Genomic DNA, 26,695 nt, shown 5'->3' on the forward strand with positions numbered 1-26,695 from the left:
CACCAGCCTCTTGCACAGTCGCTGGTGGGGGGTCGTTTTCACATGGCTGACCTCGCCCCACCCTCAACCCACCACCCCACCCTGACCGGGGCCTCTCTTTTCGCTCCGTTCAGTTGACCAGCAGCAGCAGATGTTATTCTGATAGTCAGACTGCTGGCTTAGTGGAGGATAGGACAAGGACACCAATTTTTGTTTTGTGACAAACCATTTTAGTAGTAAATTTGAATTAGGCAAGGCATGTTTATTTATAGAGCACGGTTCGTGCACAAGGCCATTCAGAGTGCTTAACCGAAAAATACAAGGCGAAAATTTAAACATAAAATAATCATTCAAAATAAAGTCAGAAAATGAAATTATTATAAAAAACATTTAGGCATGAATGCGAGTGTGAATGTTGTCTGTCTGTGTTGGCCCTGTGATGAGGTGGCGACTTGTCCAGGGTGTACCCCGCCTTCCGCCCGAATGCAGCTGAGATAGCCTCCAGCACCCCCGCGACTTCAAACGGGACAAGCGGTAGAAAATGGATGGATAAAAACAATCACACTTCATCTTCCAATCCAATCCAATCCACTTTATTTATATAGCACATTTAAACAACAAAATGTTTCCAAAGTGCTGCACAACAATATTAAACACAATTAAAAACAATATAAAATAAATATGATTAAAAACAATTTCAAAGGGTTGTATCTTAAACTCAATCAAATTGTCAGGCTTGTCCCTGACAATTTGGTCAAGTTTTAGTTTTTCCTCTGTCATTTCCTGTCAACGCTCTTATTTTGGTTATTTCCTCATTGTCTCCCTGAGTGCTGCTTCCCCTCAGCTGCGGCTGATTGGCACCTGGCCACACCTGGTGTCAATCAGCCAGCTGCTATTTAAACCTGCCTTCCCCTCCAGTCAGTGCTGGATTATTGTCATTGTCGATGTCACTACTACCTGTCATAATACTTGTCATTGTAGCTCTGTCTACTTTTGTTCACTCAGCTCATGTCATAGTTCCTTCGTGTCACAGTAAGTGTTTTTGTTTCTTGTCGACAGTTAGCCTTTGTGCTATTTTAGTTCATAGCCAAGTTTGTTCTCCGCCTTGTGCGCGCCTTTTGTTTGTACCCTTTTGTTTGTTTTTTTGCTATTGTGTTTAATTAAATCATGTTTTCTCGCACAATGCCTTCCGCCTTCTCTGCATCTTGGGGTTCGCCACCAACATATTCTGACACAAATAGCGTACATTAAATACTTTCAGTTGTGATATACACAATTAAAAGTGTTTTCAGTCTCGATTTGAACATTGCCAAAGTTGAGGCCTGTCTCACATCTTCAGGAAGACTACTCCAGATTTTAGGGGCATAAAACTGAAACCCAGTCTCACCATGTTTCATCCTGACTCTAAGCACCAGCAGAAGACCACTCCCTGACGTTCTGAGGTTCTCAGGGCCCGAAATGGTTCATATGGCTCTAACACAAGGGTGTCAAACGGGATCATGCCTGCAAACAGGTTTTATCCGGCCCGTGAGATGAGTTTGCGGAGTATAAAAATGAGCTGAAGTTTTTCAATGAAAGAAACTGTTTTTTTAAATGTGTCCACTGGATGTCGCAATAGCAATTCTGTTAGGCAAGCAAACTGTTAATTCGACCCAAATGAAACGTAAAACCTGCCGTTTTACGTCACCTGCTTCGAACACGTCGTTATTTGGCACACTCATCGCCCCAAAATGTCTCCGTCAAAAAGTGAACGCAAAGAGTAACTCAAGTATCTGAATAGTTTCTAACTCCATTTGTGTGGTTTGTTCAGTTAGCACAGGATTAATATGTGGAAATAACAAATGAGGTATTTGATACCAAAATTAGAATACTTTTTATCTATTTATTATTTATTTGGTTCAATGCCAAATAGGCCGTGACTTAAAGTTTGATGGCTTTGTAGATACACTGAGACAGTCTCAGGTAATTTTGTTCTTCATGGTGTTTTTGAAACTGCACCAATTTTTGCCTTGGAATTTACAACTAACTTGAAGTGTTTTGTCAAGATTATTTGGGATTTGTACTTTTTCACAATGGCCAAAGTAAAACAAAGAAAACAATCTAAAGATGTCTTTATTTTTAAGTTCTCATGCCATGATGAGTTTGACACCCCTGGTCTAACATGTCAGAGATGTACAAGACATTGGACATACTTGTACACAAGCAGAGCGGTTTTAAAGTCTATTCTCTGAGCAACAGGAAGTGACCTGAGCACTGGACTGGTATGATTGTATTTCCTCGTTCTAGTCAAGACTCGAGCAGCAGCATTCTGGATGTACTGCAGCTGCTTTACACCTCGTTTCAGAGAGCTCAGCGAGAAGGCCATTACAGTAGTGTAACCTGCTGGAATAATGGAAAATTACGGGGCTGTAATGCAAGTCATCCCTTTGCGTTGTTATGTAATGTTGTATGATATAAAAACGGTTGAATTTAGCAAAGTAATTGTTCTTTTTATTTATTTATTTTAAATTATTAAATCAACATAAACACAAGATACACTTACAGTTAGTGCACCAACCCAAAAACCCTCCCTCCCGCCCTCCACCCCCATTCTCACTCATTCACACTCATTCACACAAAAGGGTTGTTTCCTACTGTTATTAATATTTTGGTTCCTACAATATATATCCATGCAGTCTGCAAGGGATACAGTCTATGAATCACACAGGATTGTGTGTGCTGCTGGTCCACTAATAGTACTAACCTTTAGCAGTTATTTTTACTCGTTTTCATTAATTACAAGTTTCTATGTAACTGCTTTTATTTTATTTTATTTATTTTTTTGTTCAATAAAATGTTTTGTTTGTTTTAAAAAAAATAAAGGACATTACCTTCACCAGACCAGGTTGTCAATGAAAATAGATTGTTGAAAGGGTTCTAAAAAACCAGGTCCAGTCCAGATTATGTCCAGGTAGAGCTCAGCAACACACGCCTTCCTTTATGTGTTTTTGATTGATTGAAACTTTTATTAGTAGATTGCACAGTACAGTACATATTCCGTACAATTGACCACTAAATGGTAACACCCGAATAAGTTTTTCAACTTGTTTAAGTCGGGGTCCACGTAAATCAATTCATGGTACAAATATATACTATCAGTCATCACACAAGTTAATCATCAGAGTATATACATTGAATTATATACATTATGTACAATATTTACAATCCGGGGGGTGGGATGAGGAGGGTTTAGTTGATATCAGCACTTCAGTCATCAACAATTGCATCATCAGAGAAATGGACATTGAAACAGTGTAGGTCTGACTTGGTAGGATATTTATACAGCGAGTAGTGAACATAGTGAGTTTAGAAAGCATAAGAACAAGTATATACATTTGATTATTTACATTTGGTTATGTACAATCCGGGGAGGTGGGATGTGGAGGGGGGAGGGTGTTAGTCAAGGGTTGAGGTTGACTGGAGGTGTTCTTTTAGTGCGGTTTTGAAGGAGGATAGAGATGTACTTTCTTTTACACCTGTTGGGAGTGCATTCCATATTGATGTGGCATAGAAGGAGAATGAGTTAAGACCTTTGTTAGATCGGAATCTGGGTTTAACGTGGTTAGTGGAGTTCCCCCTGGTGTTGTGGTTATGGCGGTCATTTACGTTAAGGAAGTAGTTTGACATGTACTTCGGTATCAGGGAGGTGTAGCAGATTTTTTAGACTAGGCTCAGTGCAAGTTGTTTTACTCTGTCCTCCACCCTGAGCCAGCCCACTTTGGAGAAGTGGGTAGGAGCATACTTGCCAACCTTGAGACCTCCAATTTCGGGAGGTGGTCGGGGGGCGTGGTTGGGGGCGTGGTTAAGAGGGGAGGAGTCAAGTATTTCATATATATATAAGAAATACTTGACTTTCAGTGAATTCTAGCTATAAATATATATATATATATATATATATATATATATATAAAAATAAGAGAAATTCTTGAATTTCAGTGATCATTTATTTACACATATATACACACACATAACACTCATCTACTCATTGTTGAGTTAAGGGTTGAATTGTCCATCCTTGTTTTATTCTCTGTCACTATTTTTCTAACCATGCTGAACACCCTCTCTGATGATGCATTCTGCTTCGTCTCCTTGTTGTGTGCGCAGTTGTGCACTACACTCTCTAAAAGCCGTAGATGTTATTGTCACATATGCATGTACAGTAGATGGCAGTATTGTCCTGTTTAAGAGTGTCACAACATTGCTGTTTACGGCAGACGAACTGCTTTACGGTAGACGAAAACGTGACTGCTGTTGTTGTGTGTTGTTACCGCGCTGGGAGGACGTTAATGAAACTGCCTAACAATAAACCCACATAAGAAACCAAGAACTCGCCCTCCATCATTCTACAGTTATAACGTGATTGGGCAGGCGCGCTGTTTATATTGTGGGAAAGCGGACGTGAAAACAGGCTGTCGACACGTCACTTAGGTCCGCCTGAATTTCGGGAGATTTTCGGGAGAAAATTTGTCCCGAGAGGTTTTCGGGAGAGGCGCTGAATTTCGGGAGTCTCCCGGAAAATCCGGGAGGGTTGGCAGGTATGGGTAGGAGTGAGGTCTAAAAGTAACCTGACTAGCTTGTTCTGGGATGTTTGGAGTCTAGATTTGAGGGTTTTGGAGGTGCTAGGGTACCAGGAGGTGCATGCGTAATCGAAAAAGGGTTGAACGAGAGTTCCCGCTAGAATTCTTCAAGGTGCTTTTGTTGACCAGAGAGGAGATTCTGTCGAGAAATCTCGTTCGTTGGTTGACCTTTTTGATTACCTTGGTTGCCATTTTATCACAGGAAAGATTAGCCTCTAGAATGGAACCTATGTAGGTGCCCTCATCTTTCCTGGTGATAACAATGCACACTCAAATTAGGGAACACAACAATAGATTGCGTAAAGTAATTGTTTATTGAACACATAAAACGCAGTGCAACGCAGCGTCCTCACTTTGTGCAAAGGAGTCTGTCATGTGCCAGATTCCGTGTGTGTGTGTGTGTGTGTGTGTGTGTGTGTGTGTGTGTTGACCTATTGAAATCATTGCAGAGCACTGGCCCTGTTACCATGGCAACTCAGGCTTCTGTCTCTCCCCTTTCATTTCCCCTCCACTCCAGAGTGAGGTCACGTGACCGCGATGACGTCAAACTAGGGAGGCAGGCGAGGGAGAGAGTTAGCCCGTCTGCGTTTTTTTTTCGTTTTTTTTTTTTTTTTTTAAGCCAACCCTCCTCTCAAACGGGGAGTCTCTGGAAGTCGGGCTCAGTTTCTCTCCTTCAGCCATTCCATTCTATCTTGTTTCCACTCCCTCTTCCCGCCTTCCTCACTCCTCCTTTTCTTCGTTTCCCATTCTCGCCTGTTGCTTCCTCTTCTCCCCCCCCGCACGAACTTGAGTCGACATTTAAAGTGCTCGGTGATGAACTGCTGAACACGACGCTACCAAGTGAGGTAAGATGTTTGCGTTTTAAAATGTCCGGACTCATAGCGGAACAGAAATATTCCGATACTGAAGAAGCCCGGTTTTCTTTCTTTTGTGTGTGTGTGTGAAATTCAACAGACACGAAGCTTTGCTGTCTCGCCATACTTTTTTCATAAACGCTGCAGGAAGTGAGTGCGTGATGGTGGGGGCGAGTGTGACAGTGTTATGTGCTCTGCAGCCACAAGTGATGGGCAGCTCCACATGGCTTTTCCTCCCAAAGTAGTGGGTAATTCGTGGGTTGAAGCTTCTGCCGTTAGAGATTTAGAGGACAGAAGGGGGGCTCTGCAGCTGCCACCTGCCCTCTTTTGGGGGTAAATAGTCAGCATGCCTGCAAGAATGCAATCCTCATAATCTTACCATGTCCATTTTATTATTTAGCACAAATGACTAATAGGGCAACAAAAGTGGGGTTTTTTCTCCCCCAATATTTTCTTTTCAGGAATTTTGCTAGATGGGGGTCTTAAAGAACCCCTCCTCCCTTCTTTCTAAGAGCCTCTCACACAAACCCTGCAAGCCTCGAACAAAAGCACCCACATTCAGGCCAAAGAGTGCCAAAATAACAAGTGGTCGGAATCTTCCTATTAGACATCAGAACAGTGTTTTTCAACCACTGTGCCGCGCGGCACACTAGTGTACCGTGAGATATTGTTTGGTGTGCCGTGGGAGATTATGTCATTTCACCAAACAGTGAGGGTATTGACATGAAAATAATAAAAAACACAATTGATTGCATACCTCGGAGTCTTGTTCACGAGTGGGGGAAGAGTGGATCGTGAGATCGACAGGCGGATCGGTGCGGAGTCTTCAGTAATGCGGACGCTATATCGATCCGTTGTGGTGAAGAAGGAGCTGAGCCGGAAGGCAAAGCTCTCGATTTACCGGTCGATCTACGTTCCCATCCTCACCTATGGTCATGAGCTTTGGGTCATGACCGAAAGCAGGCCCGGCCCTAACCAATCTGGCGACCTAGGCAAGATTTTAGGTGGCGCCCCCCCACATCGGCAGTGAAGTGTATATACTCACAAGAAACCGAATAGCTTTGTCTTTGACCTTTTTTTTACTTAAAGAAAGCAAATTAACAATCAGAATAGTTAACAAGATTTAAAAAAATATGAATAAATAAATGAATGCAAAAAATTAAAAATGAATATATGAAATACAATATTTTTTACATACATATTGCTTAATTAACATTAATGATGTGCACTTTAACAACTAGGCTTACAACTATACCTGATATATAAAGGGGTGGAAAAGTGACTATTACTTGCAGGGCAAACATTAGCTAACCAGAAGGCAATAACAATGTAAACAAAAAACACCTGCTTAAAAGATCTAATACAAATGTCCCTGAGGAATGTAAGGTGGGAGTACTGTAATTACCTAACGTTACATTATTATTTTCCATAACAATTTAGCCCCCTCCACAATATTAACCCGACGTTAAAACAGAACTAGCTATTTATTGATTAGCAATTGCCGAATCATGTAACATTAGCTTAATGCTAAAAAGCCAGGTTACTATCACATTCTGTAACAGACAAATAATTTCATGTAGGCTAACGTTACCTACCTGCTACCTCTGTCTTTTTCTCGTTTCTCCTCCTCTTCTTTTCTCTTTTTTCTTCCCTGGGCACCTGACAGTTTTGGCCGTTTTGACATCATGTGTTGATTTTTTGATGTGGTGACGTCCAAAAAGAGTCATGATACGGGAAGGGAGGGGGGGGTAATGTTGTAACAAATAATATTTCTATTATATAGGCTTTACTTTGCATTTTAATTAACGTGGGATTATTTTTTGTATTTAGAAATAATAGTACCAACTTTTTTTTTTTTTTTTCTCCCAACATTTGTGGCACTGGCGTGGCGCCCCCTGATGGACGGCGCCCTTAGCATTTGCCTATACGGCCTATGCCACGGGCCGGCCCTGACCGAAAGGACAGGATCACGGGTACAAGCGGCCGAAATGAGTTTCCTCCGCCGGGTGGCGGGGCTCTCCCTTAGAGATAGGGTGAGAAGCTCTGTCATCCGGGGGGAGCTCAAAGTAAAGCCGCTGCTCCTCCACATCGAGAAGAGCCAGATGAGGTGGTTCGGGCATCTGCTCAGGATGTCACCCGAACGCCTCCCTAGGAAGGTGTTTCGGGCACGTCCGACCGGTAGGAGGCCACGGGGAAGACCCAGGACACGCTGGGAAGACTATCTCTCCCGGCTGGCCTGGGAACGCCTCGGGATCCCCCGGGAGGAGCTGGACGAAGTGGCTGGGGAGAGGGAAGTCTGGGCTTCCCTGCTTAAGCTGCTGCCCCCGCGACCCGACCTCGGATAAGCGGAAGACGATGGATGGATGGATGGATGGATGGAATTGATTGCATCATTTGAGTGTCAATGTTGTCTGTCTATCTGTGTTGGCCCTGTGATGTGTTGTCTGTCTATCTGTGTTGGCCCTGTGATGAGGTGGCGACTTGTCCAGGGTGTACCCCGCCTTCCGCCCGAATGCAGCTGAGATAGGCTCCAGTAAACTCTGCAACACCGAAAGGGACAAGCGGTAGCAAATGGATGGATGGATGGATGGATTAAACCAGGGGTCTGGAACCTTATTGGCTGGGAGAGCCATGAAAGCCAAATATTTTAAAAAGTATTTCCGTGAGAGCCGTATAATATTTTTTAACAATGAATACAACTAAATGCGTGCATTTTTAAGTAAGACCAACATTTTTAGAGTATAATAAGTCTCTTATCTTACATTAATGCGACTTCTGGTGCTGCATGGTTTTGCTGATGGCTTTGTAGTCTGGTTGAGACGTGGTTGTTTTAACACTGATTACCAGCGGAATTATTCATTACTTATCGTGTTAAGCAGTGTCAGCTAAGGTTTATCTGAGAGCCAGATGCAGTCATCAAAAGAGCCACATCTGGCTCTAGAGCCGTAGGTTCCCTACCCCTGGATTAAACCATTACATTATATAATTAATTGTTCTTTTAAAGTAGGAGTTTTCCCAGACAGTATGAAAACAGCTAAGATCATACCTTTTACTTAAAACTGGAGATAAACATACGTTTGGTAATTATAGACCAGTATCTCTAACCTGACTCTCCCCAGACCCTTGTAGTTTGCTGAGCTCCACACAAGGGTCTGGGCTCGAAGGCATTGCAAACTACTTCCAGATTGCAAAAAATATTGAACCAATCAGGATCGCCGGGCGTGATTTCATAGATGTAACGTAGCGCCAAAGCGACTGTTTGATTCATCCATCCATCCATTTTCTACTGCTTATTCCCTTCGGGGTCGCGGGGGGCACTGGATTCAAACAACATTCAAACAACAACAGCCCTCGCTGCGTCGTGTGCTGACTTTGATTCTGCTATTGCAACTGTTTTGTCGAATCTATCGAATATTAATTCTTTAAAAAGATGATCAGAAAACGGTTTTGAACAGAGAACGGATGTTTTGGCTCTTCTTCCGACCGGGTTTGGATTTCCCAGCGTCGCTCTCATCAGCGTCACGGGTTGATTTCGATGTGAGTGGTTGAAGTAGCACGTTATTCAAGATAACGGACAAGTGGTTTATCCAATCACATACGCCTTCTGAAATACATATCCTATTAAGAACTCCCAGATCAATGTGTGGAGCCCAGCGAACTACAAGGATCTGACGAGACTCAGTATCTCTCCTATCTCAATTGTCAAAAGTGCTTGATAAACTGTTTGTTAATACATTAGACTAACCTGACTCTCGCCAGATCCTTGTTCGCTGAGCTCCAGTGATTGTTAATATAAAGGTCCCTTAGTCTGACCAGGCCTGAGGTCTGCCATAGAGAAAAGGCTTTATCTGTGTTTGAAGGAAGAAAGAGATAGTTATTATGAATGGAGCTGTAGTTAGATAATCCCCGGAGTCCAAAATAGCATCTAAATTGAGACCAAATTCTAAGAGTAGAGATAACAATTGGGTTACATGTAAACTGAGATGATTGAAAAGGCAGTTTTGATGTAAGCAGAGCTAGGAGCGAGATAGAACATGATTCAGCTTCTAGTCTGCACCAACTCAATTCAGGTTCGTAAAATCTTATGTTAGGGAGTGACAAACCACCTACAGACCTGTGCCTCTGTAAAAATTCTCTCCGTATCCTAGGAATTTTGCCTTTCCAAGTAAAGGATGAGATTAATTTATTTACAGCATTAAAAAAGGAGTTTGGTAAAAAGATTGGGTCTTTTCTGTGTCTTTGCATGTTCTCCCTGTGACTGCATGGGTTCCCTCCAGGTACTCTGGCTTCCTCTCACCTCCAAAGACATGCACCTGGGTATAGGTTCATTGGCAACACTAAATTGGCCCTTGTGTGTGAATGTGAGTGTGAATGTTGTCTGTGTTGGCCCTGCGATGAGGTGGCGACTTGTCCAGGGTGTACCCCGCCTTCTGCCCCAATGCAGCTGGGATAGGCTCCAGCCACCCCGTAACCCCGAGAGGGACAAGCAGTAAAAAATGAATGGATGGATGGATGGATAAACACTTGGAGGTTTCTAATCTTTTCATGGCTATTAAGTAGAGTAAACATGGACATCAACGTGGCTCTACGTTAGCTTTATTTTTCAACTCACTTTTGTAAACAATTTACAGAATGTACGTAACATGTAAGCAAACACCATCGTTATATCTTTGTAATCAAAGTGTGTATATATATATTAGGTAGGGGCGTAACGGTACGTGTATTTGTATTGAACCGTTTCGGTACGGGGGGTTCGGTTCGGAGGTGTACCGAACGAGTTTCCACACGAACATATTAAGCTAAGCTAAAGTCTTAAGAAGCTGCTCCGCTTCCTTCTGCCTGTCCCTGTCAGTACACAGCACCCAGCATTGTCCCACCCACACAACCATCTGATTGGTTACATACAGAGTGGTAACAGCCAATCAGCAGTGCGTATTCAGAGCGGTAACAGCCAATCAGCAGTGCATATTCAGAGCGCATGTAGTCAGTGCTTAGCGTTTAGCAGGTAAGCATCAGGCAGCGGAATCTCCCCAAATTATAATAAACACCTCCCAGTCAACTACTAGTAACATCACTATGAGCCCGTTGACCTTCCAGAAATATAAACTGCAGCTCAGCTTACTCGCAGTCCTGGCTTGAGGTGAAGGCTAATTCGCTTTTAGCGTAACGTTAGCTCATTTTGCGGTGTGTGTGTGTGTTACGGACAGCAAAGCCCTGTCTGTCTGTTATTTCACTTTACCTTTTTCTGTGTTGATTGAGCTGTGTTGAAGCAGCAAAAAAGGACATTATGTTAAATGAAAAGTTTCTGTCTCTGATAGTTGATATAATAATATAACTGCATCATCAAGCCTACATGAACTCCATGGTGTTCAGGGATGAATAATCTCTCCTATTGCTATTGTACTGTTTTTTCAGCTATAGTTACATTAATCATTAGTAATGGAGCAGCCTAGTTTTGCAGGGTCCCTGCTATCACATGTTGATAAAAATATAACATTTACATAATAAAAATCAACTACAGGCTTCCCAAATGCTGTAATAACTTAAGCATGATGAGTTGACTTGAAACTGTTTAATGTTGCACTTTTTATATGTAGAAGAAAAGTTTTGTCATTTTATTTAATCTGAGCAACAATTTGAGGCAGTTTAATGTGGATTAACGTGGGCAGAATTATTATAGTGTTCCCAATGTTAAAAGGATAAAGCCATTGTTTACAAATTTCGTAAATAAATAACCAAAACATTTATATTTTGTTGTTTTCTTACTGTACCAAAAATAAACCGAACCGTGACCTCTAAACCAAGGTACGTACCGAACCAACATTTTTGTGTACCGTTACACCCCTAATATTAGGGCTGTCAAACAATTAAAATATCTATCGTTATTTGTTCATAGTTAACTTAAAAGGGACAAGCGGTAGAAAATGGATGGATGGATAATCGCGATATAGTTTTTCATCATTAATTGGTGTACCCTAGACAGATAATTTTCAGGGGGTGGCGGGTCTATCCCAGCTGTAATCTGTGATATTTCTACCTGAATAAATGCTTCAGATTTTCTGTACATTACATGTTGTACAAGTTAATGGCCTTTCATATTGCTACGTGACAATGTTTTAACCTTCTCTATTAATTAATAAAAATGTACTATTGAGTCTGCTTATCATTCTGTAATTGAGGACTCGACCACAGCATGTTATAAAATCATTTACACAATATTTCAGCCAGACTTTCTCTCATTAAAAGACGCCAGTGTCATCTTAAATTGTGAAGGTTGCTGTCCGCGGGTATATCTCGAATATATTAAAGTACGTCCACAGCTCGGACTCGCTGCCTCCGCTCCAGACACCCCATGCGTATAGTTTACGTCATCACAACATCGGTTTCGAGAGCACTGATCCGGTGATGAAAGCACGTATTTTTCCGGCCAAATTTTCAGTGCATCATTAGTCAATAGTGTGCAAATTAAACTATACATAGCCATTCCTACTGTAACTACCTGCTGGTGTTAATGTGTATGTTAGTGTGTTATAATGGTCATTTTTCCCATGGTCTGTGAACACACTGTGTCGGCGGAGAATGAACAAGTGTTGTGTGTCTAGGAGTGAAGCACAGAGGCAGACGTGTGTTTACGGCGGAAATACTTGTTGGAATTGGGCCCAAACTGGTGACAAGAGCTAATAAGAAAGTCAGACTTTGTTTGTTTTCTTCTGGACGCTACAATACAATATACTACTTTATTTTGTTAGGTGTGGCGGCTAATATGAAGGAGAAACCCTAAATGTAGTTAAACCAAATGTATAGCGTAGCGCTTTTATTTTGAAGCCAGAAAAGTGTGTGATTGTTTTGAGAAAGTGTCTTGACATGTTTTGATGTCGCATCGACTGTTTGCAGTCTCCTTTCGACATCCTGCTGACCGTCTTTCATTCTGTTGAGCTTGTATGTCATCTTACTTACTAAAGCAGTAACAATCTAAATGTTATGTTATCACTGCACTTTAACCCTAATCTGAACACGGAAGTGAAGCACCACCCACCTCTGAACGACATGCGCAGTAGGGATTTGCTGAAGGGAGGTCGCCTATTCTCATAGCGAAAAATAGTCCTTTCTTGTCGGGGGACTTGCCATGGCTTTGAACCTGATATTTCCATAAGGTAGACTTTATTTTCTTCTTTTGTCCATTTGTGGCTCATCAGTAGCAAGTGAACTGCAGCCAAGTTCCCCCTTCATACGGCACGGCTGGTGTGTCAAAAAGGAAGTGTTTGCGTTAATCAGCTATTAAAAAAATGTGTGCCGTTATTGAAATTTATAGTTAACGCGTTATCGCATTAACATTGACAGCCATAATATATATATATATGTGTATATATATATATATATATATATATATATGTGTGTGTGCATTAGAGATGCGCGGTTTGCGGGCACAACCGCGGAGTCCGCGGATTATCCACGGATCGGGCGGATGAAATTAAAAAAAATTAGATTTTATCCGCGGGTCGGGTCGGGTCGGGCGGTTGAAATAAAAAAAAATGAGATTTTAAATAGATTCAGGCGGGTGGCAGTTAAACCAATTCGGAAATATATATACATAGTTAAATGTTGTTACCCACATACGAAAAACGAGCAGGCACCTGCTGCATATGCCACAACAGAAGAAAAAACAAAAAAGAGATGGACACTTTTACGGAGCGGAGAAGGGACGCCTGGCCGGGGTCCGGGACCGAGGCCCCTTCCTCCGAGAGGGCCCCACCGGGAGCCGTAGCTGAGGCGATCCGCGAGAAGGGCCCGACGCATGTCCAGGGTCACCACCGCGCCCACCGCACCGACACCCCGCCTCGTCCGCCTTCGCCGCGGCCGGCGTCACGCGCAGCAGGTAAGCAGCTTACCTGCCCGCCACCCCCGTGGCCGGGGGCTCGTAACAGGGGTCACTCCGCGCGCTCCGCCCGCGCAGCTTACCTGCCCGCCACCCCTGTTGCCGGGGGCGCGTAACAGGGGTCACTCCGCGCGCAGTGCGCTCACGAAAGGGGTGGGGCTCACCCTGGTTGATATAGACAGCAGGACGGTGGCCATGGAAGTCGGAACCCGCTAAGGAGTGTGTAACAACCCACCTGCCGAATCAACTAGCCCTGAAAATGGATGGCGCTGAAGCGTCGGGCCCATACCCGGCCGTCGCCGGCAGCGAGACGTGCTTGGAGGTGCGCTCAGCGCGGCTCCCATATGATTGCGCACTGGTGTGCGTCTGGGTCGTGACAGCGTGGCACACGAATGTCTGTGCTGCATTGGATCAGTCTCCTTTCTTTAACAGGCAAAAGCTTTATAACCTCACTAATGCCTTGCATCGTCTATATTAGATATATAACAACGGGCGGGTGCGGGCGGGTGCGGTTCTGATCAAATGTTACATCGGATGGTTGACGACTTTCTGATGCGGTTGCGGATGAAATAATTGCCTATCCGCGCATCTCTAGTGTGCATATATACATATGTATTTATATATATATATATATATATATATATATATCCATTCATCCATATATTTCCAACACACATGATACATACACACACACATTATATACATACATTTTTTTTAATACATTTTACAATTTATAATGTATGAAAGTCATACTTTAGGCTTGAGCTTGGATTGTGCTTCTATGCATTTTTAGCGTATTAGCTCCCCTTGTCGCCGGCTCACAATGGCAAATAGAGAGATTAGGAGGCTTAAAGAGCTGAATCAAATTAAATATTTAAAAATGATTTCAAATGTTGATTTGAAATCAAAGGAGAACGTCATCGTCAAGCTAGCAATAAAGTTTGGAGGGAGAGGAGCGAGCCTCCGTAAACAGCATAACCCAGGCTTTATTATCGTATCAATAATAGACATTTTTATGCCTGTCTTAATGACTTATATACTGTATACTTGTATTTGCTATTTGTGAATAGTCTCGGAAAGTAACATCCGCAAACAGCAGGAAGCTACTGCACTGTCCTTAGAAAACTATTTTCAAATCATCCTTCACAATTTTGAGGAAACGCACCAATTTTGCACCATTCTAAAGGGTAGTGGTAATAATCAAGAGCAGGGTCAGGAACCCAAATTGGACACAGGCCAGTGTTTTTTGGGTTGTCGACTGTCAGAGTGATATGTTAGCCTTTTTAAGTAAGAGACATACTTTCTTGGCTTTTATGATTTATGTTTGTTGTTCATGTTCTGTTTTGAGTTCTTTGGTTTATGTTCGGTCAACTAATATGGCAGTACATGATGATGTAATTGGCTTGGAATAATCCGATTATTTAATTAAATACATTTGGAACATTGGAAAGGGACAAGCGGTAGAAAATGGATGGATGGATGGATGGATAAATCTCTATTGAGAAAGTGCATAAATAAGTATGGACTACAAATTAGCAATAATTCACACAGAGACTTTGGCAAGTTGGTTATTATATCTGGTTCTTTTTACATCACTACACTATGAAATGAACAACGGATTTGCTTTACTGTACTTCACTTGTCTTCAGCAACCACCTATTATGTGTAAAAGTGTCTGTTACATAAACTGCACACCTGGTGGCAATGTACTGTAAGTGTCTCGTCATGTCTTCTCTATTCATGTGCAGTAGTTTGAATAGTAAGATTGATCGCATTGGAGAGGTTGCTCTCCAGAAAATACCGCCACATACTCATAGAATATGAGTACTGTAGTAGCTTTATCAGGCATCCTGCATGTTTTTCCACTGTGTATTTATGTGTGTGTACATGCAGTAACTTGTGTTAAAAATCCAGTGACAATGACATTTTCCTTTGTCACTTCCTCTGTGACTGCAACTTGAGGCAGATTATAATTACTAATGTCAAAAGTTGTTAATAAATATAATTGTTTTGAATTATTTTTTTGAAATTTGCAATTATGTTAGTTATATTAACACGTTTCTGTGAACTTTAGGAATCCTTCTTAAATATTCTCAATGGAAATGCATTAGTTCAAGGTAATGGTGGCCTTTTTAAGGGTTTTGATTATAGTAGTGTAAGAAGAACACACAATTAGTTCATACAGTAGCTAATGTAAGGGGTTCGTTTTGGATTCGAGTAATGTGTGTTACTGCGTGCACAATTTGCACTACTGATAGTAACATGTCAAGCTTTTCTGCAAATACTGTACATCTTGGATGCTGTATTTTGCTGTAGCTGACCTTCTGAAATGAAAAAAATAAGAGTCCCAGCTGAAACTTCGTGTGGGATCTATAACATCCTGTTATTGTACTTAAGGTTTCATGTAACACTGGTGGAAACTATCTTGAAAACAGTTCATGTAACCACTGATTCATGACCGGAGTCAGAAAGAGAGAGATTGAAATAAAGAGTGAGAGTGTGAAAGACAGGAACTAAAAAGATAAGAGAAGGGCAAACACTGAAGGAGCATTTTGATGTATTTTATTTATAAATAGGACTGTTTGAGTATGTGTCATAGTACTTTTTTATTAAACCTGTTAAGGTTTACAGTGTAGAAATACACCAGCATACTGTATATAATTATTTGAAAGTACATACCGGTATTGGCTCCACTATTTAAGGAAAATGTTACTTAACCCTTAGAGTACCGTATACTGGGGACTTTTTTGTCCTTTCAGGTTTGCTTTATTTTTTGACTTAATTGTGTTCGTGTAATCCGAATGGAATTATTTTTTTTCTAAGAAGGTTTTTTCATCCATCTATCTATTTTCTACCGTTTGTCCCTTTTAGTAATTTGCTTCATATTTTTTCACATAAGGGCAGCACGGTGGTACAGGGTTTAGTGCATGTGCCTCACAATACGAAGGTCCTGAGTAGTCCAGGGTTCGATTCTGCGCTCGGGATCTTTCTCCCCGTGACTGTGTGGGTACTCCGGCTTCCTCCCACCTCCAAAGACATGCACCTGGGGATAGGTTGATTGGCAACACTAAATTGGCCCTAATGTGTAAATGTGAGTGTGAATGTTGTCTGTCTATCTGTGTTGGCCCTGTGATGAGGTGGCGACTTGTCCAGGGTGTACCCCGCCTTCCGCCCGAATGCAGCTGAGATAGGCTCCAGCACCCCCTGCGACCCCAAAAGGGACAAGCGGTAGAAAATGGATGGATGGATGGATTTTTTTCATATATCAATGATACACTGAAATAGTTTTAGCCCATTTAAAGGGGAACTGCACTTTCTTTGGAAATGTGCCTTTTCACAATCCTTATAAGAGACAAGAATGCATTTGAATTTGTAATAATCTGCTCGTTCTTGATAGCTAGCAATGCAGCTAATGGGACCAATCCATTCTGCCTCTAAGTCACTTAAAAAATGCATCCAAAAACCGCCAACGATGCTTCATTTATCTTCCGTAACCTGTATAATAACCGACTTTGTTACTGTAAGAGCGAACACTGAGGAACTCTTTTTCTAGCATAGTAACACATCGTCTTGCGACAACATGCTACGGTGTTAGCCGTAAGCTAGGTACGGCAAGTGGTAAGCTAGCTACTGCGTTAACAGCTGAATAGCTTTTTGAGTTTGTAATACACAACACAATGCAATAGGACACTCAGCTGTACTGACTTAAAAACATGAACAACCATATTACAGTATCTGTAAAGTATTGGCCCACATTTCATGTTTTGTTTGTACAGAGCTAGCTCAACAATGTATGCGGTTGTACTAACAGTAGCATTGGTGTGCTGTTTGTATCGTTATCAATATTATCGTGACATTAGGTCCAAATAGCCGGGCACATTTTTTCTGGTTAAGTTTGGGTAGGCATACCATTTATGTCGGCATAGCTTGGTTCCAAGTTCCACATTTACAGTGTCAAGACATGCTGACCTCACACTGTCGGCTTCTGTCTGCTCCAACAATTCAGCCTCTTCTTTATCCCACTACCCCAGCCCTTTATCATTTACTAAGTGGATAATAACACATTTTTGCACATTTCTCAATATGAAAAAATGGAGGCACCAGCCACCTCGAAAGGGACAAGTGGTAGAAATGGATGGATGGATGGAAATTAAATCAACTGGGCATTCGAATGGTTTAAAAAAACAGACGTGTTGGCTAAACTTTTCCCTACACTTTTAAATTCCTGGGGGCTTTTTGGTCCTGGCGGCACTTAACTGCTAGTAAATGATGTATGCCTCAGAGGGTTAACAGTAGGGATGTATACCGGGAACCAGTATTTTTGATACCAGTTCCTGTTTAGGTCTGTACAGGAAGACCGTTAGGATTCTGGACAAATGATTATAGAATATATCGATATATTGACATATCCATTCTAGTTAACCGTCGCATAATTATGACACCGCTGGCGACAGCAGGTTATAACAACCGCACCTATTCAACACAACAAAGTGCAGTTAGTTTGAAGTGGAAGCCATGGTTTTACTCTGCGCATCCACCTTTACAGTTCTCCTGGCATTGATCCCTGTGTTACAGTACTTCACCGGCCAAGATTAATCCATTTAAAAAGGGTTAAAAAAACATAAAGTGGCTCTGGAGCAAGAATAGCAGCGGATGACGGGTGTCCAGTTGGTGTCTGTCGTCACTCTGTCGCGCCCCTTTTGCATGGGCCATCTTCCCTAAATAAATGTCCACCCAATATGTAAATTGCTTTTATTGATACATATTATATATTTTATATGATATAGCATGCAAAAGGTATATGCTCTGAACATGAATGTCATACATAAATCAGATTTCCAGCTGACTGCTAGAAACTTCTACAGCAGAGGTCTCAAACTCAGTTTACCTGGGGGCCGCTGGAGGCAGAGTGTGGGACGCATCAGTTAATCCACATGAAAAGCTTTGTTAAAAAAAATTACAATCTTCATAAATGTCTTTATATTTATTTTTTTAACACAAAGGATGAAAAATAAATACACAAATTAAGAATTAGTAAGTAAATACAGGTTTGGGGATGTGGAATATATTTTATTTCCACTTGGTGCCACAGTGAGTTTATCTAGTTCAGTGATTCTCAAACTGTGGTAAGTGTACCACTAGTGGTACGTGGGCTCCATCTCGTGGTAGGCCAAAGAATCACTTGGATAAAGTACAGTGTTTTATTTTCCTATATTCAAACACAGTGTTACTGTTCAAACTGTGTGATGATATACAGGTAAAAGCCAGTAAATTAGAATATTTTGAAAAACTTGATTTATTTCAGTAATTGCATTCAAAAGGTGTAACTTGTACATTATATTTATTCATTGCACACAGACTGATGCATTCAAATGTTTATTTCATTTAATTTTGATGATTTGAAGTGGCAACAAATGAAAATCCAAAATTCCGTGTGTCACAAAATTAGAATATTACTTAAGGCTAATACAAAAAAGGGATTTTTAGAAATGTTGGCCAACTGAAAAGTATGAAAATGAAAAATATGAGCATGTACAATACTCAATACTTGGTTGGAGCTCCTTTTGCCTCAATTACTGCGTTAATGCGGCGTGGCATGGAGTCGATGAGTTTCTGGCACTGCTCAGGTGTTATGAGAGCCCAGGTTGCTCTGATAGTGGCCTTCAACTCTTCTGCGTTTTTGGGTCTGGCATTCTGCATCTTCCTTTTCACAATACCCCACAGATTTTCTATGGGGCTAAGGTCAGGGGAGTTGGCGGGCCAATTTAGAACAGAAATACCATGGTCTGTAAACCAGGCACGGGTAGATTTTGTGCTGTGTGCAGGCGCCAAGTCCTGTTGGAACTTGAAATCTCCATCTCCATAGAGCAGGTCAGCAGCAGGAAGCATGAAGTGCTCTAAAACTTGCTGGTAGACGGCTGCGTTGACCCTGGATTTCAGGAAACAGAGTGGACCGACACCAGCAGATGACATGGCACCCCAAACCATCACTGATGGTGGAAACCTTACACTAGACTTCAGGCAACGTGGATCCTGTGCCTCTCCTGTCTTCCTCCAGACTCTGGGACCTCGATTTCCAAAGGAAATGCAAAATTTGCATGGTTGGGTGATGGTTTGGGGTGCCATGTCATCTGCTGGTGTCGGTCCACTCTGTTTCCTGAGATCCAGGGTCAACGCAGCCGTCTACCAGCAAGTTTTAGAGCACTTCATGCTTCCTGCTGCTGACCTGCTCTATGGAGATGGAGATTTCAAGTTCCAACAGGACTTGGCGCCTGCACACAGCGCAAAATCTACCCGTGCCTGGTTTACGGACCATGGTATTTCTGTTCTAAATTGGCCCACCAACTCCCCTGACCTTAGCCCCATAGAAAATCTGTGGGGTATTGTGAAAAGGAAGATGCAGAATGCCAGACCCAAAAACGCAGAAGAGTTGAAGGCCACTATCAGAGCAACCTGGGCTCTCATAACACCTGAGCAGTGCCAGAAACTCATCGACTCCATGCCACGCCGCATTAACGCAGTAATTGAGGCAAAAGGAGCTCCAACCAAGTATTGAGTATTGTACATGCTCATATTTTTCATTTTCATACTTTTCAGTTGGCCAACATTTCTAAAAATCCCTTTTTTGTATTAGCCTTAAGTAATATTCTAATTTTGTGACACACGGAATTTTGGATTTTCATTTGTTGCCACTTCAAATCATCAAAATTAAATGAAATAAACATTTGAATGCATCAGTCTGTGTGCAATGAATAAATATAATGTACAAGTTACACCTTTTGAATGCAATTACTGAAATAAATCAAGTTTTTCAAAATATTCTAATTTACTGGCTTTTACCTGTAGTGGCAAAAAATTTAAATATACTTGTCAAATAAAACATCTGCCTTGTTTTTATTGAGTATTTAGGCTTACTAAGTGACTGTATTTTTAATGTTGGTCATTATGGTGCTACTTAGAGAGCCAAGTTTTTTCTGAGGTGGTAGTTGGTGTAAAAAGTTTGAGAACCACTGATCAAGTCTATTAGTCTATTTTCTCTGGCACTTATCTTACTCGACTAATCATGAGTCAGTCACTCATGCACAAATAATACAAATGATGTGTTCATTACCTCTAGTTTGACAGTTGACTGCAACTCTGAGGAAGAAAAAAATGCATTTATAAACATGAAATTAGGCTTATTTATGAGAACATTAACAACTTCACTGCACATTTGATGTACTGCTCAGTCAAGTCTTAAATTTGGAAATGTTTTTACAAAGTCCACAAATTATGTTTCAACAATTTATATTGTGTTGTGTTTGCCCTAAAGACTGTCTTTCTATGATCTATAAATCAATGTGAGCTACGCATGCAGAGATATGTTTAAAGTCAATGTTAAGGACAGCTGGCCTGCCATACTCTGTGTCATTCTCCAATAAGGTTCTTTGTAAGGGGTCATGGGTCATTAACTTGATATGCAGCTTCAAGCGGGTGCACAATGCTCAGAGGGGTCGCCTCCAGCTGAAGATTCCCATGCAGGGTGTCACGCTGACATGGCTCATTTTTAAAAGATAACCTTGGCCTATAGGCTCTCGTGCATCTGTGGGACCTATGAGAAACAGACTTGTTCTATTTGTATTCAGAGTGGAATTCCCACACACTGTCATGTCATACGGGCCACAAACATAAGATACCTTGTTTTCTGTGACTTGGTCTTGGTAATTTAACAGCTGTACTCTTTACTCTTTGAACGTGTAGAAAAGAGAAACTGGAAATTGTGATGTATCATGTTGTAATTGTATGCATGTTGCAATGAACTCAAACCATAACAATAAATAGGCAAGCCTTGTTTTTGTTATTAAATGGGTAATATTATGATTTTTGTTCGACATTTAAAGCACTTCCTTTCTTCCTTCATAACATGTAATGGTGGTTATTTGGTCAAGTTTTTTTTGCATGGATAGGAGTTTCCCTTAGATTGCCAATAGGCCTTTGGTGATGGGGGCGTGGCCAATAAGAGTCATACAATTTGCATAATTGTGTTGTTGCATATATAGTATGTGCTTTAAAAAGGCTTAAAGTATTATACTGTACATACATATGTATACAGTCGTGGTCAAAAGTCACATTTTCAGTAGACCCATAATAAATTCATAAAAGAACAAAACTTCATGAATGTTTTTTGTGACAAACAAGTATGTGCTCCAATCACTCTCGCAAAAAAAAATAAGAGTTGTAGAAATTATTGGAAACTCAAGACAGCCATGACATTACGTCCTTCACAAGTGTATGTAAACTTTTGACCTTGCATATGAACTTGAAGTGCCATCCCATTCTTAACCCATGGGGTTTAATATGATGTATGTCCACCTTTTGCAGCTATTACAGCTTTAACTCATCTGGGAAGGCTGTCCACAAGGTTGCAGAGTGTGTTTATAAGAATTTTTGACCATTCTTCCAAAAGCGCATTGGTGAGGTCACACACTGATGTTGGTCGAAAAAGCATGACTCTCAGTCTCCATTCTAATTTATCCCAAAGGTGTTCAATCGGGTTCAGGTCAGGACTCTGTGCAGGCCAGTCAAGTTAATCCATGTTATGTTTATGAACCTTGCATTGTGCACTGGTGCACAGCCATGTTGGAAGAGGAAGGGGTTAATATGTATTAATATGTATGTATAAATGTGTATATCTATGTGCATGTATATACAGTATGTATGTATATACTGTATGTATATAAAATGTGTTTTTGTGTATATAAAATATATGTGTATATGTGTGTGTGTGTGCGTGTGTGTGTGTGTGTGTGTGTGTGTGTGTGTGTGTGTGTGTGTGTGTGTGTGTGTGTGTGTGTGTGTGTGTGTGTATACATATGTGTGTATATGTATGTATGTGTATATATATATATATATATATATATATATATATATATATATATATATGTTTGTGTATACAGGGAGGTGCGGAAAATAACCGATTTTTAGATGCATTGCATGGACAATCTTAAAATCGATTACTAAATGTCAATAATCAATAATCGATTTATTTATTGTAAATAAAGTAATGCAGACAGTTCTAAAATTTAGCTGACTACAGTGAGCCACCTCACCGAGAGATCGGGCCAGGTCCTTTATTATTTTCCAGTTTTGCACACATTTCCATTAATTAAATAATTGTGGGAATTAATGTAATTGTTTATTTCCAATTCACTGTTTTTAAAAGTTGCAAGTGATAAACGCTTGTTAAGTGAAACGAAAAGAAATGTAAATCTCCATCAACATACATAAATTAAAGATGCATCAATAATCTTTTTTTAATCGTAGCTCCTGAATAGTGCCCAAAGATTTACACCTCTAGTGTGTGTGTGTATGTATATATATATATATATATATATATATATATACATATATGTATATGTGTGTGTGTGTGTGTGTATACAGTATATGTGTGTATGTATATATATATATATATATATATATATATATATATATATATATATATATATATATATATATATATATAATGTATATGTGTGTGTGTGTGTGTGTGTGTGTGTGTGTGTGTGTGTGTGTGTGTGTGTGTGTGTGTGTGTGTGTGTGTGTGTGTGTGTGTATACAGTATATGTGTGTATACATCTATAAATATATAAATTTATATATGTATGTATGTATATCGAACATTTTATCAGAATGCATTTTCATTGATATCGATTACGTGTATCACGATAAATATTGATATTGTTTATTCGGCCCAACCCTACGTTAAGAATTGTTCTAGTTTCTAGAGATTACTACAATCCTTTTAGTGACTTGTTCTTTACTAAAAACGACTAACAACAAATCTAGCGTCTTTTTCTGGTGTTATTGAAGACTATACTCGTGTTTGGAAACTCTTTACTTCTGTCGCTCAATATCTGCGATGAACACCAAGAGCTGAAGCGAGCCTGACGTCACACTTGCTTCGCACTGCTCCTCCAGTTGCATTTTCCCTTTTTAAAAGCCGCTACTCTCGTCTTCATATTTGCACATTGCACATTTTGAATATCACAATCCGCGGGTATGGTATTATATTGGAGAAGTCTAGAAACTTTAAAAATTCTCAACAAAGTACATTGTACAATAAGCAGCAACACTTGAAAAATAGAGCAAAATGATATATAAGAAAATATATGTTAATACTAATTACTAGTGACACAGATTTGTTTTTAAATGTAAGCACAATATTTATTTTGCCTTTTTAAATTAATATATGCATCATCACCGATTATGCAAAGTATATGATGACATCATATTGACCACGCCCCTAGCTACACCCCCACCGCCACAAGTATATTGGCAAGCTGGGGGATACTCTGCTACATAAGCATGACTTTACATCACCTGACTACCATATTATTAACAAATCACAGAACACAAATTCAACAAATAAAACTGAACTGTCTTTTATGACGTTAATGCCCAGTTACCAGTTAACGAATCCTTTGTGTGCCTTAGTTACCCTTTGGGCCCCGTTTGGTCTGTGGCAATGATTGTGCCGCGTTTAGTGCTGTGTCCTTTGCCCTTGTAGAAGTTAACAGCTCTCGCCATATGTTTTGCTCCCGTTGTTGCAAATTAGTTTGCCACAGACCTTGTTGAGCTACTGGCGTCCTGTAACTTGGTCCTCTAACTTAGTGTTGTGAAACTGGCCAACTTAGCGTAACAAAGAGTTTGAGAAGTCTGGTTATATGCATGGCATTGACATTAAGCATGGAGATGCACATGTCAAACACATGAGTGTCTTTCCACTGGAAGAAATCACAGCTACAACGATACCTCAATGTTTTTCCATAACATTATATCATCTTGTCATTCCACTTGAGTGCATATTGTATTTCATAATATTTGTGGTACAATAGTGGTTTCTTTGACATGACTTTGTCTCTCTAGTCAGATTACTTCTAGACCTCCACCCCAGATCCCACCTCACTCCTACCCACTTCTCCAAAGTGGGCTGGCTCAGGGTGGAGGACAGAGTAAAACAACTTGCACTGAGCCTAGTCTATAAAATCCGCTACACCTCCCTGATACCGAAGTACATGTCAAACTACTTCCTTAACGTAAATGACCGCCATAACCACAACACCAGGGGGAGCTCTACTATCTATGTTAAACCCAGATTCCAATCTAACAAAGGTCTTAACTCATTCTCTTTCTATGCCACGTCAATGTGGAATGCGCTCCCAACAGGTATAAAAGAAAGGGCATCTCTATCCTCCTTCAAAACCGCAATAAAAGTACACCTCCAGGCAACTTCAACCCTAAACTAACACCCTCCCCGGATTGTTGTTAATAATCAAATGTAAACAATCAAATGCAGATATTTTTCTTATGCCTTCTGATCTCTCTCTTTCTCTCTATGTCCACTACTTGCTGTCCATATCCTACCAAGTCAGACCTACACTGTTTCAATATCCATTTCTCTGTTCTCAATTGTTGATGACTGATGATCACAACCAAATCTAAACCCCCCCCCCCTCCACACCCTGAATTGTAAATCATTTAAATAATTCAATGTATACACCCTGATGATTATCTTGTGTGATGACTGTTTAATGATGATAGTATATATGATAGTATATATCTGTATCATGAATCAATTTAAGTGGACCCCGACTTAAACAAGTTGAAAAACTTATTCGGGTGTTACCATTTAGTGGTCAATTGTACGGAATATGTACTTCACTGTGCAACCTACTAATAAAAGTCTCAATCAATCAATCAATCTCCTTTTAATACAGTTTTTTACATTACATTACTAGAATTTTTTTCCTGCAATTCAACATATTGTGTCTTTCCCGTTCACATTTAAGACCAAAGTTGATGTTAAATTAATTGAAAGTGTCAAATCTGAAGACAACGGTCACTTATTACAGTCTAGCCCTAAATTTTCTACAACCTTTTTAAATCCATTCAAGTTCCATGAGGTCATCCTGTCCCCCGACCTTGACTGATTCTACTTCTGTTTTATTGGCTATTTTCCATGATGTCGTATCCTGTTTCTAAATTTTCATGCACAGGAAGTTAAGAGAGCTCTGGTGCGTCCCTTGGGTCATTCTTAATCAGAACCATCTCCAGGCTCAGTCTTTTACCCTAGGCTGTCTCCCACAATGCGTATATGCTTGGACATAGTCTATACTCCATATATCTGCTTTGTATAAGTTATATTTAAGCTTCAGACATTAACTTTGGCTCGATTATATGGCCATTTCACTTGCTGCTAAAGTTTGTTGATTTTTGTTGATAATTCTGTTCATCAGCCAATGTATCATACATAGTATGCCACACTATATGAACTTTAAAAACTCACATCAGAGTTCCCCCTCAATGTTAATAATTAGTATAAACTAATAGTAACATATATATATTTATATTATATCGTATTGCTCTATTTAGGGCCCGCATGGCCCATTGCATAAGGACTCCCAAAGGGAGTCCTTATGCAATGGGACATAAGGACCTATTGAATTTGTAAGGTTTTATTCTTTATTCTTTATTCTTCCGCCGCCACATTAAACTGTAATTTGACCTACTTAACATGCTTCAAAACTCACCATATTTGACCCACACATCAGGACCTGCGAAAATTGCCTTTTTTTAAAAAAACCGAACCACAAAACTCAAAATTGCGCTCTAGCGCCCCCTAGGAAAAAAAAAAACTAGACTGCCTGTAACTCCCACTAGGAAGGTCGGAGAGACATGAAACAAAAACCTCTATGTAGGTCTGACTTAGACCTACATTTCATAATAGTACATTCTCGGGCTAAAATCAACAGGAAGTTGGCAATTCCCCCTTCAAGACAAAAAAATACTAAAAACAGTCACTTTTGCCTCTTTGAGCTGTAATTTGACACCCTTAACATGCTTCAAAACTCACCAAACTGAACGCACACATCAGGACTGGCAAAAATTGTGATCTAATAAAAAAACCTAACCCCAAATCTCAAAATTGTGCTCTAGCGCAATTTTTTAATAAAACGCACAAAAAACTGCTCCTCGGATGAAAAAACTGACAAAACTGCCTGTAACTCCCACTGGGAAGGTCGGAGAGACATGAAACAAAAACCTATATGCAGGTCTCACTTAGACCTACATTTAATAAACTGACAACCCCCAGCAAAAATCAACAGGAAGTTTGCTATTCCCCCTTCAAAACAAAATTTTTGTAAAAACCGGTCACCTTTCTTCAAAATCTATCTCCTCTGAGCGCGTTTGTCGTTTCGTCTTCAAACTAACACAGGAGAGAGATTAAACCCTTGTGTATAAAATAACAGAACAGCGTTTTAATACCTGCTCCGGTTTTGATTTTATTACCCTTCAAAAACCCGCTGCGCTGATGCTGCTGCGCTGCTGTT

The 26,695-nt window shown here is 40.5% G+C and overlaps 1 protein-coding gene across 2 annotated transcripts in view; it reads left to right on the forward strand.

The window, feature by feature from the left end:
• The first annotated feature begins 5,189 nt into the window (after positions 1 to 5,189).
• The window catches only part of ncalda (neurocalcin delta a), a 65,360-nt gene continuing 43,854 nt past the window's right edge, over positions 5,190 to 26,695 (forward strand). Inside the window, exon 1 of one of the 2 annotated variants that reach the window (XM_061948691.2) lies at positions 5,190 to 5,440. The gene's annotated coding sequence lies outside the window, so the exon portion shown is untranslated. The remainder of the gene's footprint in view (positions 5,441 to 26,695) is intronic. The other variant, XM_061948683.2, reaches the window with a different exon arrangement.

Source organism: Nerophis lumbriciformis, linkage group LG04, assembly GCF_033978685.3.
Source record: "Nerophis lumbriciformis linkage group LG04, RoL_Nlum_v2.1, whole genome shotgun sequence".
NCBI classification, from domain to species: domain Eukaryota; kingdom Metazoa; phylum Chordata; class Actinopteri; order Syngnathiformes; family Syngnathidae; genus Nerophis; species Nerophis lumbriciformis.